Genomic DNA, 16,068 nt, shown 5'->3' on the forward strand with positions numbered 1-16,068 from the left:
ACGGTGCCAGAAGGAAAGGACGACCAAGGCGAAAGTGGGAAGACTGCTTGAGATCTGATTTGAGGGATTTAGCCCTTACCAAAGACATGACCTCTGATAGGAAAATATGGAGGCTAAAGACTAGGGTAGTCGAGTAGTGTGGGTCACATCTATAGGGTGTATCATCTCTGTCTTCTTTTAATGTCTTTGTAGTGTTTTCCATGACTTATACTTTTAATACGTTTCTGTTATTGGTATTTATGAAGGATTAGAACTGGGCTTGCTAACGTTGACTTCTGTGTATCATTCTCTTCATGTTTCCTCTTTTAAATTTAGACGGATCTTATGTTTCTGTCTATATGCAGAGATTCTTTCGCAGGGATTATTATGCAGGGATTAATTCCCGTTACAGACGCACATATGATTTTAATGACTGCATATGAATACTGATTAGCTATGTTTTTATGTATTTATTTATACATGCATTGCATTTTATCTAAATTTTTAATTTTCTGACTGCCGGAGGTCTTCCACGGAAGCTACTCTTAACCTGGCGTTGGGGGTAGCCTACTACCCTACCTCCCCCTTACCCCATACATATGGGAATTGGGTTTTGTTGTTGTTGTTGTTGTTGTACAATAAAATTTAGTTACAAGGATTTGATTTTCCCTGCTTAGACATATATATCACACATTCTTTTTAGGAAGTTATGATAAAATCAACATTTACAGGATTATAATATCATATTTAAATGATATTTTTGTAATAAATTTCTTTCTCTTTTCATATTTTATTTTGAATTGTTACATAGTATGATATAAATAAATTCTCTTTCTCAGGTAATAGGGAGTATGAGCAGTGGTAGATGCACTAAACCCTATAGGGGTCAAGTACAACCCATTATTTTGAAAAAATTATTAAATTTAGTTTAATGTGTTGAAGAAAAAAGAAAATTAAATTAAATTAAATTTTTTGTATATTTATTATTTTTAAGAAAAAAATTAAAATTTTAGACTTTCATTCTTAACTTTCTGGATACGCCACTTAGTATGAGCAGTTTGAACCAAATGTAGATGTTCTCTTGCATTGGTTGAGGCTGTTGCTTTCACGGAGTTTAGTCTCTTTTGCTCCCGTCCGTGGCATATATCTGTCACCAACCAAGGGCAGACTTCAATGGAATCGTTCCGACAAAATACTGCTATTACAACACCTGCAAGTTTTGACGATAGTATTAATCAAAATACTGCTATTCAGTTTTGACAACAACTGAAATAAGTACATAAAAAATGGAAACTCACCTTTCATATAAGTCTCTGCTATCTAGCCATGATTAATGTTTGAATAAGCATTCAAATTGAACGATACAAATCAACAACAATCTAGACAATAGACTCGCCACATTATCAGTTTTAAAAGTGGCAATGCAAGAAAATGAAACCTCAAATCTAGGATAGCACAGTACTGACAGTAGTATTAATACCTAGAGTGAACGCAGTCAACAACGTAGAACTTTGGGTGGTTGTTAATGTTTTCGTTTAGCTTTGTCTGCAAATAGACCACCGCGGACGCTGACCGGAGAAAAGGCGGGCAAAGTGGGGGAATATTTTCATATATAAGACAACGGAAGAGAAGCAAAATTTCGGTAAAGTTATTTTCTCTGCTCGTTGAATTGGTCCAGGGTTCTTATTTGATAATAGTGCAAGGCTTTTAATCTTGTGGTCGTGGGATCGAGTCTTACGTTGAGCAATTCATAATTCTGACTGCCGGAGGTCTCTCAGGGAAGCTGCTCTCAACCTTGCGTTGGGGGCAACCTACTATCCTACTTCCCCCTTATCCCATTACATATGGGAATAGGGTCAGCTAAATTTTTTTTACTCTTATTTAATTTGTTTTATGTTATAAATAATATAATTTCTTTCTTTTTCATGATATCCCTTGTTTTCTATTTCTATTTTGATGAAAATGTATGTTATTACATAAAGTTGAAATTTTAAATATATATTATGTATATTAAGTTACTACAATCAAATTTATTAACTCTAAATGTTTTTGTAAGAGAAAACATTCAGTTCATTCTCTTTCTCCATGCTCAAACTTCATTAGCTTGATTTCGTGTCTCCATTTTCATGTCTATAGCTCTGCTCTCGAACGGTATGGGATTATACCTTTTACCGCAAGTAATAAAAAGGATCAAGTTAGATGCGATCATACCAGCACTAATACATCGGATCCCATCAAAACTCCGCAGTTAAACGTGTTTGGACGAGAGTAATATTAGGATGGGTGTCCTCTTGAAAAGTCTTTGTATTGCACCCTTCATTTTACCGTTCAAAAAAAAATAAAAAGGACCAGGTTAAGTGCAATGTAGCTAAGAGCAAGAAGTAACGATCCAAATATCCAGCATTCAAATCCGGTGGAACCCAACCCGGTTTCCCATTCTTCGATGTAATGGCCATCACCGTCGTTAAAGGGAATAGGAATCGGCATAGCCCTGGCAATGGCATCCATGATAATTGCCAGCCATCATCGGGCAACAAAGGCTAAAACACGCCAACGGCCAAAACACAAGCGGTTTAACCATTTTCTGGCAGATTCCACAATATGTGGTGGTGGGAGTGTCTGAAGCATTGGTATACGATGCGCAGATGGAATTTTTTGCAACACAAATACCTGATGGATTGAAAAGTGTGGGAATTGGGTTATCAATGTGCTCTTCGGCAATGGGTAGTTATATTTGTAGTATAAAGGAACTATGAGTTTGTCATACGATAGAATGAATGTTGATGTGCTTATGATACCGAATGCAAATATGCTAGCTGGTGGGATATGGAAGGTCGAGATCGTTGTTCTGTCCATGGCAGCTCCTTGCTCCACAAAGAGAGAACATTTGTATGAACACTACAGAGGACAAAACTGTCCTAGTTTGCCACATAAAATATTGCAGTTTCCGCTGGAGAATGAGGTTCGCATAACTTTCCTAGTTTGCCACAACCTTGGGGTTTTAGTAGAAACAATTGTGTCACCAACGATATTGTTATCAACCCCTGTCGAAAAATAACAATATATATCAGTTCAATAAGCCTGAACTGAGTAAATGATATCTGAATCTGAGTAAGGCTTACTTACAATAAGGTAGAGAACCTGGAAGGAGACACATGTGAGTATCTTCCCAAGTAGGAATCACTTAAAAAAGCACCCATTAAAGAGAAAAGGTAAACAGTTCCCATCCATCTACTGAATGTGTTAGCTGCCTCGGCAATAGTTTGCCTTAGAACAGATTTCGAAAACAGAACCAAGTTCACCTCCACCGCTGCGAATGCTAACGTAACGAGTCCCTGATTCACTGTTGGAAAACAATAAAAACATAACAATGTAAACATTATTATAACTTAAAAGTTGATATAAATATAAAACTACTTACCTAATATAAACATAGCACATCTCCATCCTCCAGTTTTCCCTTTTCGGGCTGGCCGGCCATGGCGGTCAAGCGATCCATCCTTTGTTCAGGCATAACGCTCATCCTCCTTGAAACAGATTCAGACATAAGCAGAAACAAAACCAGAAGAGGGGGAAATCATTTTCAGATCAACAGTAGCAGGAGAGAGCCTGAGTCATAATACGTACAATCTTTTGAAACATGCAACGAAAGCTATTACATCCATACCTTAATGTCGTAGCTAACCGAAGAAGCAACGCAGGGTTGTTGCCTTGTCTCCATATATCCTTGGGTACGCAACTCAAACGAGAGAAGAGGGAGATAGATAGTGGTACGAATAAGATTTTAATGAAAAACATAAATAGATATAATATCTAATGTGTGTACGTATTGTTAATGAACATATTTTGAATTTTATATATTTAATTTAAAATCCTTCAACTTCTTTTAATATACAAAGGAGGCAAAATCAAATAATAAAAGAATACTTTGCAAATAATTGGATGGAACCTCATTTTTGCAGAAATCGGATAGACTAAGATATTTTCCATGGCAAGAATCTATTGTTTGCATAATTGTTCATTTATTCTCCAACATGCGGAAAACACGGCAAAAATGCCAGAATAATGCATGTGGGGAATATTTTTTCCCCAACTAATGCCCTTTGCCTATTATTTCCCCAAATGGGGTGAAATATACAGTGCTTAATGTGGTTCTTTGGATATCTCGGCGTTTTTAGGGTTAATTTTTCCATGATTGCTTTCTCAGCGTCTTTCGGGTTATGAAACTATGGGAATGCTCGGCGTCTTCAAGCAATTGGCCTGTGGGATATCTCGGCGTCTTCTGCATGCTACAAGGAATGCCAAGGTGGATCTCTCGGCGTCTTCACCTGTCGTCTGATGGGAATGCTCGGCGTCTTCAAGCAATTGGGATCTCTCGGAGTGGGATCTCTCGGCGTCTTCTGCATAGGAATGCCAAGGTGGATCTCTCGGCGTCTTCACCTGTCGTCTGGCGGAATCTCTGCATTACTCTCTGAATCGTGCATGCATTCTGGGGGCTGAACGTCTTCATCTCTGCATGCATGCAGAGTTGATTTAACAGTTGAATATAATAATAGGAGTGCTCGGCGTCTTTAGTTAATAGGGTTACAGGGGCGTTCGATTTCCCGGCGTCTTAAGCTATACATGGAGAATATTTGGTTGCAGGTGGTCGTGATATCTCGGCGTCTTCTTCTTCCGAGATTCGTTCTGCATGCGCCTGTCTTCTTTGTGTTCGAAGCGTGAGATTCGTCTGAAGCGTGAGATTCGTCTGAAGCGTGAGATTCGTCTGAAGCGTGAGACTAATAATTTACTCGAAGTCTTCAATTACTTGTTATAAAATAGGGGTGGGTATTGTATTTCATTGCATGCAGTTGGTTTTAACTTACAGAAGCAAGTGAGGGATTTTTTTTTGCATTAGATTCAATTGAAGCTGCTGCTTGAAGTGATATTGGAGATTTTTGTTGGTTCGGTAATTTTTCGAGCTTTGGTTTAACGTCGTTCAAAAACACGTAAGTTCTTTCTCGTTTCCCATGCGAACTCTGTTTTTTTCGTGTTGAAAGAATGCTCATATATGTTAGGAGAATGATACATTTAAATTTTGTTCATGAGACCATAGTAATGTAATTTAGAGTACTAATGATAATTTAAAATTAGAAAATGTAAGTTTGATGATTAGGTATACAGAAAATTTAAGTTTGAGTATTATTGTTAATTTAAATTTTCGTGTAATTTTTAGTTGTATTTTTATAATAATTATTAGAATTTTTATTTTGATTTAGTGGGAAAAAAATTCCCATTATGTAATCCTGATATTTTTACCGTAATAATAATGTATTTAAGTATTATTTTTATAAAACAATTGTTAACATAATTTATATTTATTATTTATAGTTTTGTAAATAATTAATTTTCATTACATTATTAATGTAATTTATTCTGAATATCTATATTTTTACGTGTAGAGAAATGAGCAACAAATTTTTCACGATTGTCCATTACAATGGACATATGATGGAAAATGAGGTCGGAGTTATTTTTCAGTCTGAAACACCTATAAATATGATGTTTAAAAGGGACATCACATTTGCAGAGATCAAGGAGAGGATAGAAAGAAAAATACGTGCTAAAGTTGATGGTTTGAGGTACAGATTTATGGTATGTCCCAATCCGGTCAGGTATGCTGCAGTACCACTTGAAGAAGACGATGATATTATAACTATGGTTGAATTACATGACTCAACAAATATTCCAATTATTGAGTTATTTGTTGAGTTGTGTAATATATCTAATGTGCCTGGGTCATCAATAAATGCGGTTGAAACTTCATCTCAAATGGGTTTCGAGAGTCATTTCGATAACCCAACATATAGGTCAATGAACAGCTTTGTGGCGATGTTGGAAAGCGCAAATGAAGTTGGTGGAACATCTGGAGCCGCAGAGTATGATGCTGAAAACCGCTGGGAAGAAATACTTGAAGATTCCAGTGAAGATGAAGAAACTGAGGAACCTCTTTTGGCTGAGGATGATGCCATGTTCCATGGTGATGAAGCTGATATCAATATTGATGAATATTCGACATCGTATCAACCTACCCCTCACATGCAGGAGATTGATTATGAAGCAATGAGGGCACCTGAATTCCCGGAGATGCCACATTTAACTTCAGGCTATATGATTGAATTGTCCGATAACTCTGGTGAATTAGCAGTTGGGAAGCAATACAGAGGAAAAAAGAAGCTACACTAGCGATTAAAGAGTATTGCATAAGAGGCCATGTAGATTGCAAGACTGCAGAGTCCAACCAGAAAACTTTGTACGCAAAGTGTGTTAAATATGGGCCCGAGTGTAAATGGTTGATCAGAGTGTCCAAAATGCAGAGGCAAGATGCTTGGGTCATCACAAGGTACAATGGTCCACACACATGTTTGCAAAACTCTATCGAACAAGACCACCGACTACTGGACTCCGATGTAATTTGTCAATATGTGAAGGTTTTGGTTGAACAAAATCCAAGGATCCCTTGCTCGGTGTTAGCTGCATCTATTCGAGACCAGTTCGGATACAATGTAAAATACAAACCCGTGTGGCATGCGAAGGAGAAGGCAAGGAGGTTGATATATGGCGATTGGGATACATCATACAATGAGTTACCTGATTTGTTACGAGCTATGAAACAATTCATACCTGGAACCATCGTGAAGTCTCAGACCATGCCTGCATACGACCGAGAAGATCAACTTGTTCAAGGGAAGAGAATATTCCATAGACTCTTTTGGGCATTCAAGTCTTGCATAGAAGGTTTTCCATTTTGCAAACGTATGGTCCAAATAGATGGTACATGGTTATACGGTCAATACAGACATATATTATTGATAGCAGTTGCGCAGGATGGTCAACGAAATATATTCCCAATTGCATTCGCCATCGTTGAAGGAGAGACAACAGAGGCTTGGGACTTCTTTCTCAATAATCTACGTAAGTATGTCGTCCGAGAAGAAGGAGTTTCCTTGATATCCGATCGAGGAACTGGCCTTTGGCAGCAATTGAACGACCAGGAAGTCGTTGGACACCTCCGCACGCATATCCCGCATATTGTATCCGTCATATTGGTAAGAATTGTATTGAGAAGTTTCATAACGGCCGTATTCGTAGGGAGATAGTCAGCATGGGTAAGTTTTATTTTCAGCATTTGTACTCATTTATGTGTTTGTTTATAAATTGACTTTAACACAATATCTATTTTGAAACAGGATATGAACTACGCCAACCAAATTTTGACAAGAGATTGGAGGATTTGAAGGCCATAGATGAGCGTGTTTGGAAATGGGCGTCGAAAATCGAGCGGGAGATGTGGTCGCAAGCATACGATTGTGGTCGGAGATACGGACACATGACTACAAACCTTGCTGAGGCCATTAATTCAGTACTAAAAGGTACACGACATCTCCCAATAGCGAGTGTGGTGAAAGAGACATACTTTAGGTTGGCTAAAGTTTGGTCTGATAAAGGGAAAGAGATCGAGTGTCTGATAAATCGAGGTAAAATCTGGGCTCCGGCGGTGGTAGAAGCAATGGAAGCAAATGAGCGTATGGCAACCTCAATGTTTGTTCATGACTTCGATCGAATTGGACATACTTTTGTTGTCATCGCATGCATACGTCGCAACGAAGGAGCAGATCGAGAATCATTTACTGTTAATTTACGACAAAGATGGTGTGATTGTGGCCGCTTTCAGGCGTGGAGATATCCGTGTGCTCATGCAGTCGCTGCATGTATGCATACTGGAATCAATTCATACACTTATGTTGATGAGTGCTTTCACCTACAGAGGATATTAAATATATACAACCATGAGTTCAGACCGATCCCAAATGAATCTTATTGGGACAATCGCGATCATGATGAATAGTTGCCAAATCCACTACTTCGTAGAAGTCCAACGGGTCGACCGGAATCTACTCGTATTCATACCAGTATGGATATACATATTAGAGAGAAAGGCCAACCGAAGAGGTGTGGATTATGTAGAGGTGAAGGGCATTCAAAAAGAAATTGTCCAAACCTTCCACAGTATAGACCTCAGCAGTAATCTTATTATTTTATAAATTTTTATATTATATGCGATTCAATTACTCGAGTACATATTTAATAATAATTATTTAAATTTAATTACTTTAATGATTTAACTTTAATGATTTAATAATAATTACTTTAATGATTTAACTTTAATGATTTAATAATAATTACTTTAATGATTTAACTTTAATGATTTAATAATAATTACTTTAATGATTTAATGATTTAATGATTTAATAATAATTATTTTAATGATTTAATGATTTAATGATTTAATGATTTAATAATAATTACTTTAATGATTTAATGATTTAATGATTTAATAATAATTACTTTAATGATTTAATGATTTAATGATTTAATGATTTAATAATAATTACTTTAATGATTTAACTTTAATGATTTAATGATTTAATAATAATTACTTTAATGATTTAACTTTAATGATTTAATAATAATTACTTTAATGATTTAATGATTTAATGATTTAATAATAATTATTTTAATGATTTAATGATTTAATGATTTAATAATAATTACTTTAATGATTTAATTTTAATAATTTAATAATAATTACTTAATTTTAATGATTTAATTTTAATGATTTAATAATAATTACTTGACTTTAATGATTTATATTTACTGATATAATAATAGTAAATATATTCGATTCAATTACTTTAATTTGATACAAATAATTAAAATAAGGATTACAACTCTTGTCGGTGTCGGGGTGTTGTTGAGTAATAATGTCGAGGCCCACGTCGGTTTCGTTGTTGTCGTTGCACTTGTTCAGGAGTTTGTTCAGCATAACCAACCTGCTCATTCATCGAGGGCATAGGTTCTGGTGTTGTAAATACATGCCCACCACCACTATGCTCTCCCATCTGAGGACAAACACTCGTACTTGTGATCATAGATGTCATCTGATCAAAATCATTTGTTGCCCCAAACATAGGAGGGAACATGAGTGATTGATGAGGAACATGCTGAGGAGTGTAGGGCGTAATACCAGAATCACCAACCATTTGACTAAATGGTGTAACAGCACACCAATATTCACAACCCTCCCAGACATGTTGCGGTACGCACGACATAATTTCTTGATCATGGTACGGCCTCCAAATAAACTATAAAATAAAATTATATAGTTATTATTTAATTAAATAATTATAAAAATCAACAAATTAATAAATAACAATATTATAATATAAACATAATAAAAAATAAATTCACTTATTAATTTTATATATACCTCAACTTTGCATTTGATGTCAATCTTAAACTTAAACTCTTTCACGTTGTTGTACGCCAACCCCGTTCTTTCTATTTTATGCCTCCATCTGTATACCAATCAAAATAAAATTTTGTAATTATTTTTCATTTACAAAATATTTTTTATTTAATTAAAGATAAAATATTTTAAATCAATAAAATTACCTTCCGGCAAGAGGAAAGTCAACTGCAGTTCGGCTAATCGGTGTTAACCATGGAATTCTGTACCACGCCCACGATTGTAATAACATCGTGCATCCGCCGATTTCAGTCGTGTACGCATCATTAACAATTAATGATGCCTTGCACATCTCGCGATACAAGAATGCCAATATTGCTGATCCCCAACTATATTGACGGGTCATAAAGAAGTTCTCCAAAAACGGAAGATATTGTATATGGACAAGATTACTGGATTTATCTGGCATCAACATTCCGCCGATCAAACGTAATATATATGCTCGAGTTGCATATAATGTCTCGCTCACTACATTGTGGATCGAGCTTAAACTCATTTGCCAACCAGGATAATCTCAGTCGTGACCCTTTTGCTACATCTTTGTCTGGTACCTTCCCAAGGTAACGCTCACATATTGCAAACATGTCAAGATCTGTATTTCCAACCACTGCCATTCCATTTGTAGGAACCCCTAGTTGTAAAGCCACATCCTCCAAAGTGATCGTACATTCACCACATGGAAGATGAAAAGTATGAGTTTCTGGTCTCCACCTTTCAATTAATGCACTTATCAAACCGGGGATCAACCGAAATTCTCTTACAAAAGCAACATCATAAAAACCCACTGTTTTCAAATTATCAACAATACGTTGATCTGGCATCTCACAGTTGATAAGTCGAGGACGAAGGACTCGTTGTTCGTCATCCTGCAATTTAGTAGTCATTGTAATTAGAATTAATACACCGTTCTCAAATAAAAAAAATAAGTCGATCATATTACCATTCTCCCAAATTACTCGAAATGTGTCGACCATCTAGCCTCAAAAGAACATTTTCTTCGACCATGTTTCAACAAATCTAGACAAAAAAAAATTAAATATTACACTCAATTATTACATTGTTTTATTCAAATAATCAATTGCATGTTATCTACTTTAATAAAAAATAAACATCAAATATAAAATGATCCCTAATTACTATTTGCTTCTCAACATTTTCAAACTTTGCAATTTAATCACTAAATTTATAAATTCTTTCAAATTTAACCAATTAAGCATATTAATACTAAATTCAAGCATAGTATACCAACTTTTTATAATTTACTCTAATTTCTTAAATTCCTCAAATTTTGCAAAACGATCCCTAATTACTATTTGGTTCTCAACATTTTCAAAGTTAGCAATTTAATCCATAAATTTTAAATTCTTTCTAATTTAACCAATTAAGCATACTAATACTAAATTCCAGCATAGTATAGCAACTTTTAATAATTTACTCTTATTCCTTAAATTCCTTAAATTTTACAAAATGGTCCCTAAAACTTTACAATGTTCCAAAATGGTCCCAACCTTATTTCAAATTATGTAACAACATATAAATTATTATTTCAGAGTGTAACAACATATAATCACAAAATTAATAAACTTATGAAACTAAAATTATGAGATCAATATAAAACCCTAAACCTTTAAAACAAGAATCAAATGAGATATAAGGCTTAAGTTTAAATTACCTCAGGCTATGCTTTGTGATCTTACTGCTGATCAATCTCCCTCTCAAGCTCTCACTGCTTCTGTAATTGTGAATTGCCTCAGCCCCAAACTCTCACATTGCCTCAGCCTCAGCCCGAGCATCTCTTATAAACACATTCGTAACTCATCCATATTTATTTGTTAAGAAGACGCCGAGCTATCCAGCTTTCCATGCAAAGACGCCGAGAAATCTTTACCTAAATGTAAAGAAGACGCCGAGAAATCCAACAGTTGCATGCCCCCCACATGCAGACGTGCAGGACCCCCACATGCAGACGTGCAGCCTTGCAGGACCCAGGACCCGTGATTTCTCCTTGCAGAACCCGTGCTCTCTCCTTGCAGAACCCGTGATTCCCATCAGACGACAGGTGAAGACGCCAAGAGATCCACCTTGGCATTCCTTGTAGCATGCAGAAGACGCCGAGATATCCCACAGGCCAATTGCTTGAAGACGCCGAGCATTCCCATAGTTTCATAACCCGAAAGACGCCGAGAAAGCAATCATGGAAAAATTAACCCTAAAAACGCCGAGATATCCAAAGAACCACATTAAGCACTGTATATTTCACCCCATTTGAGGAAATAATAGGCAAAGGGCATTAGTTGGGGAAAAAATATTCCCCACATGCATTATTCTGGCATTTTTGCCCGGAAAACACCATAAATAAATTAAAACAAATATCATAAAACAATTCTATTTTAAGAGCAGTTGGCAGATTCTGCATAATTGTTCCACCAAATGCGGGCAATAGTAGCCTAAAATATTGTAATATCAACTCTATCCGCCGACAGTACACATATTTCCATAACAATAAGAATATATACTCCATCCAGCTGAGTTGGTAGATTACAAGGCTCTTAATCTTGATGTCGTGAGATCGAGTCTCATGGAGTGCATTTCATAATTTGGAGGTCTCTTACGGAAATTGCTCTCAACCTAGTGTTGGGGGCAACCTACTATCTTACCTCCCCTTATCTCATTACATATGAGAACAAGGGACATCCATTTACTCATTGACATTGTATGTAATTAGGGTTCATAATGAGTAGTCATTCTTTTTCAAGTATCCAAAATTTCGAGTATATAATTTTTTGAGTAGAAAAAAAGTTGATATGTGTCTGGACATGTAATGATCGGTATTTGAAAAAAATAGAATACTTGATACAAATTAATTTATTTTTATCAATTATATAATTTAAAATTTTTAATTGGACAAACTATCCAAATTACATAAATTCGATTTGTTTGATTTAGGTGATTAATTTGACTCGTTTGTCAGTTTTGAATATTCAAACCGGATAAATCATTTTTTTTATAAATCTGAAGTAAATATAAGATAGTATTTATTTAAAGAATTTTAACATGTGAACCCTTGTAATCTAGCGAGCTAGAACCCTGACCCGTAATTTTTAATTTTTCTTTAAAAATACCCAATTTATTTTACTAAATTAGTGAACATGCTTTATGTAGCCAAAATAAAATTACATGGTCGGTTCATTAGAAGTAATCTATATGAAGTTCTGTTTAGGCACATCTAAGATCAGTAATTGCAAAAATGAAAAATGTTGTCAACACGTTTGAACACTCAGGTAGAGAGGCATGAAAAAATCACTTTTGATCTTTGCTTAAAACCAAGAACTAAAACTTTACATATTTGCACTGCATCTGTTTTCACTGAATGTGGATATTTTTTTGCAAATTGTACATTTCCACTACAACGTCTGTGTAGCACATGGTAGATACAGTACTGACACACCAGAGGCATCCCAAGAAATTGGCCAGTGCCTTCAGGCGGTGTCCAATTATATGTTGCACATGGTAGAAACAGTATTGACACACCAATCTCCTTAGTAAAAGCCTGTGCTTTACTAAATCCTTTTGCATCAAAAGAGGCATCGGATTTTACGACCCGGAGAGGGCCAGCTGATCACCAAGCATTTAGGAAACAATTCTATACATTACAATAATGCCATAATACATTGGAAGATGAGTCGGTAAGTTTAAAATTAAATAAGACCTCATAAAACAGAGACGCTGAGTTAGTTCTGACACTTGAAGCAATGGAAATCTCTAGCAGACACTACGGTGTTTAACTGAAGAGTTACCTGAATGAAGCTAACGAAGACATTCATAACGGCCATTGATCGTTCTGGCTTGCTATATGAAGCATTCCCAACAGTAACCAAGTTTGATAGTCTACTATTCACTGGATTGTCAGATGAGTTGTTGTATATAGTAAAAACAGTGGCAAATGCAATACCGTCTCCAACACCAGAGGCATGAGATGGGTTTGAAAAATGGGTGTTGTTGAGAGCTTTAACTCCTGCAACATATTGAAAACATAAGTTTCTATTAAAAAAAGAAAACTATATACCTTGTAGAATATCACAGCGACTAATTTAGGGACTGGGAGCTCAATAAAAGAAGTCTCTTTATTATTTGTTTTCGATGAGAATATCATATATTAACGAGCAAGCAGAGACATTAAAAAGAAAGAGCAGAATATTCACTTTTGTCTAGAAAACGGACACCTACTCGCGTAACCCAGTTATATCAGTACCATAGTTTTTAGAAGTGAATGCAAGTACTTATATTAAATTATTGGACTAGCAACAAGTTAAAAAAAACCTTGGCATTTCAAACGGTTGGGCAAGCCTTCTGCAGCAGAGGGTCCTAGAACCAGATGGTCAAATTGCTTGGTTGTTATCTTGGGGGCATCATCTCCAAAAAATTAATCCTGGAAATCAAATTTATCTGTGTTTTGCTCGGAGAATATATTCTTAAATTGGAAAATTTATTGGTCAATGTAATATATATATATATATATCGGTGAATCCACTTAAATTTTCTTTAATTAATTTATGTCAATTATATACGAATATTTTGTGTTATTAATACATATGTACCTATCTTAAAGAATATTTATGGATATCCAAGAAAGAATATTGTTTGAAACATAGGTATAGAGTGAATCTATTTCAATTGGTAAGACTGAACTTATCTCTAATTTCTATCTCATCACAAATGGCTACGTTAAAAATAACTTCCCCTCAGGGTTGATGATTTGTAAGCGTTGAATCGGGCCTTCATGTTGCTGAAAAGTATGTCCTTTGAACAGTGAATGTTGTTGTTCCCCGTGATCTGAATAGGGAATAGTGGAAATATTAAAAAGTAAAAAGTTACATAATGAACCACCAAATCTTTCTTTACATGTTGCTTTTCTTTATCACTTTTATTTTCGAAGTATTGTTATTTTTTTTAATGATGGAGGCACAAAAAATATATAACTGAGATTCGAATCATAAGTAAACAGCAGAAAAGTCGGAGACATGACACATCCAAGTACCCTATTGATTCATGCAGTAAACAATAGAAAAGGGCATGAATAGAGGAGAGACTATTGGTTTGGTGTAATTAATATAAAAAAATAAGACAAGTGTCATGCCTAACACTATTTGCTTCCACTAAGGCTCGTTACCCCACTCTGTGTGTCCAACAGTTGTGGCCATTTCAAAATTTACAAAGGAAGTATGATGGAAAAGCTGGAGAAAACAGTATAAGAGACTGTTACAAAGCCTGGATTTTTGAAAAGCTGACCGTCCATCTGCAAAACAAGATCATGTTTTTGAATCTCACTTGAACAGTGCCGTTTTTGAATTCTTGTACGAATTTGATAAATAAGAAGGAAAAAAAAAGAGGGAGTTCGATTTAGTCTTACATAAGAATGAGGTGAGCATGAGGTCAGTCATGGTATGGGTCATGCACAATACCGACAAAGGACGACGTCGGTAAAGAGCCTCCGTATTTGATTTTGAAAATGCACACTGCCAATCTAATTTTACATCACATCGGTTAGAGTTTGACTCAAACGTTATACATTTCGTTATCTTTTAACAATATTAATCACTTTTTTTAAAAAAAAAACTTATTTTTTTTTGAAATAAAGTATTGCTTATATTCCAATAGCATCCTCAATTACAAGTTGTTTAATACAATCAGGTTCATCCAGGAAAAACTCAATTGGATTGTGGTTCGATAAGGCCCATTGAGCCAAAGTATGAGCAACTCTATTAGCGTCCCTACTCACATAAAACACCTTTAGTGAAGGGAGATCAGATAACAATCGCCTAGCCTCATTGAGCAACAATCCAATTGTAGAGAAATCCTGACTCTTTTTCTTGCTCTGATTCGACAACTTGTAAACTATCGAGATGGCATCGCCTTCAATAATAGTATTGTTCCACCCATTCTCTGAAGCAAATCTAATACCCTCAGTGAAAGCAAGTGCTTCGGTAGATTCCGTCGAAAACAGTGGGACAATCTTCCTTGCCATACCCCCTAACACCATCCCATGCGCATCTCTAGCAACAACTCCAAAAGCCGCTGTGCGAGAAGATTTGCAAAAAGCCCCATCCACATTAATTTTAACCTCATCTCTATTCGGCTTACTCCAATTGCGCGATCTACTAATCTGCATCACCTCACATGAACCACCAATTGGATTAATAGCGATCTTATAATCCCCAATAAGATTAGAAGAATTAACAATAATTTCTCTGTCCGATTGTAAATCCCCATCATGGACCAATTTGTTTTGAATACCGATCATGCTATCGGTTCACTGGTTCAATCGGTCGAACCGGTCGGAAGAACCGGAAGACGTCATAATTATTTAAAAAATTAAATAAAAATACCAAAAATATTTAATAAAAAATAATTCTTTATATCACAAATCATATTCAAAGCAAGTCATAATATATATAAGTTAAAAACCGTAAAATCAAGTAAAACAAAATGATTCAAATTAACTACAACATAATATTTAAGGTAAAACATATTAAATAATAAATATAATTATATAACTATAATTAAAAAAATAAATTTGGGGTTAAAAAATCATAACAAAATGATATTGTTTGGTTTAATTTTTTTTAAAAACAATCACACATGGCTAAGAAACATAGAAGAGCATCCCAAAAGTCTAAAGAGAAAATACGAGAACAAAACAATCTCACATTGCTAAGAAACATAGAAGCGCATCACAACTA

At 35.3% G+C, this 16,068-nt stretch overlaps 2 pseudogenes; one reads left to right on the plus strand and one right to left on the minus strand.

Moving 5' to 3' along the window:
• Nucleotides 1-2,068: 2,068 nt before the first annotated feature.
• Nucleotides 2,069-3,700, minus strand: LOC120153462 (annotated as a pseudogene).
• LOC120153562 lies at nt 2,177-2,295 on the plus strand (annotated as a pseudogene).
• Nucleotides 3,701-16,068: the final 12,368 nt, after the last annotated feature.

Source organism: Hibiscus syriacus, unplaced genomic scaffold, assembly GCF_006381635.1.
Source record: "Hibiscus syriacus cultivar Baekdansim isolate YM2019G1 unplaced genomic scaffold, ASM638163v2 tig00111100_pilon, whole genome shotgun sequence".
NCBI lineage: Eukaryota > Viridiplantae > Streptophyta > Magnoliopsida > Malvales > Malvaceae > Hibiscus > Hibiscus syriacus.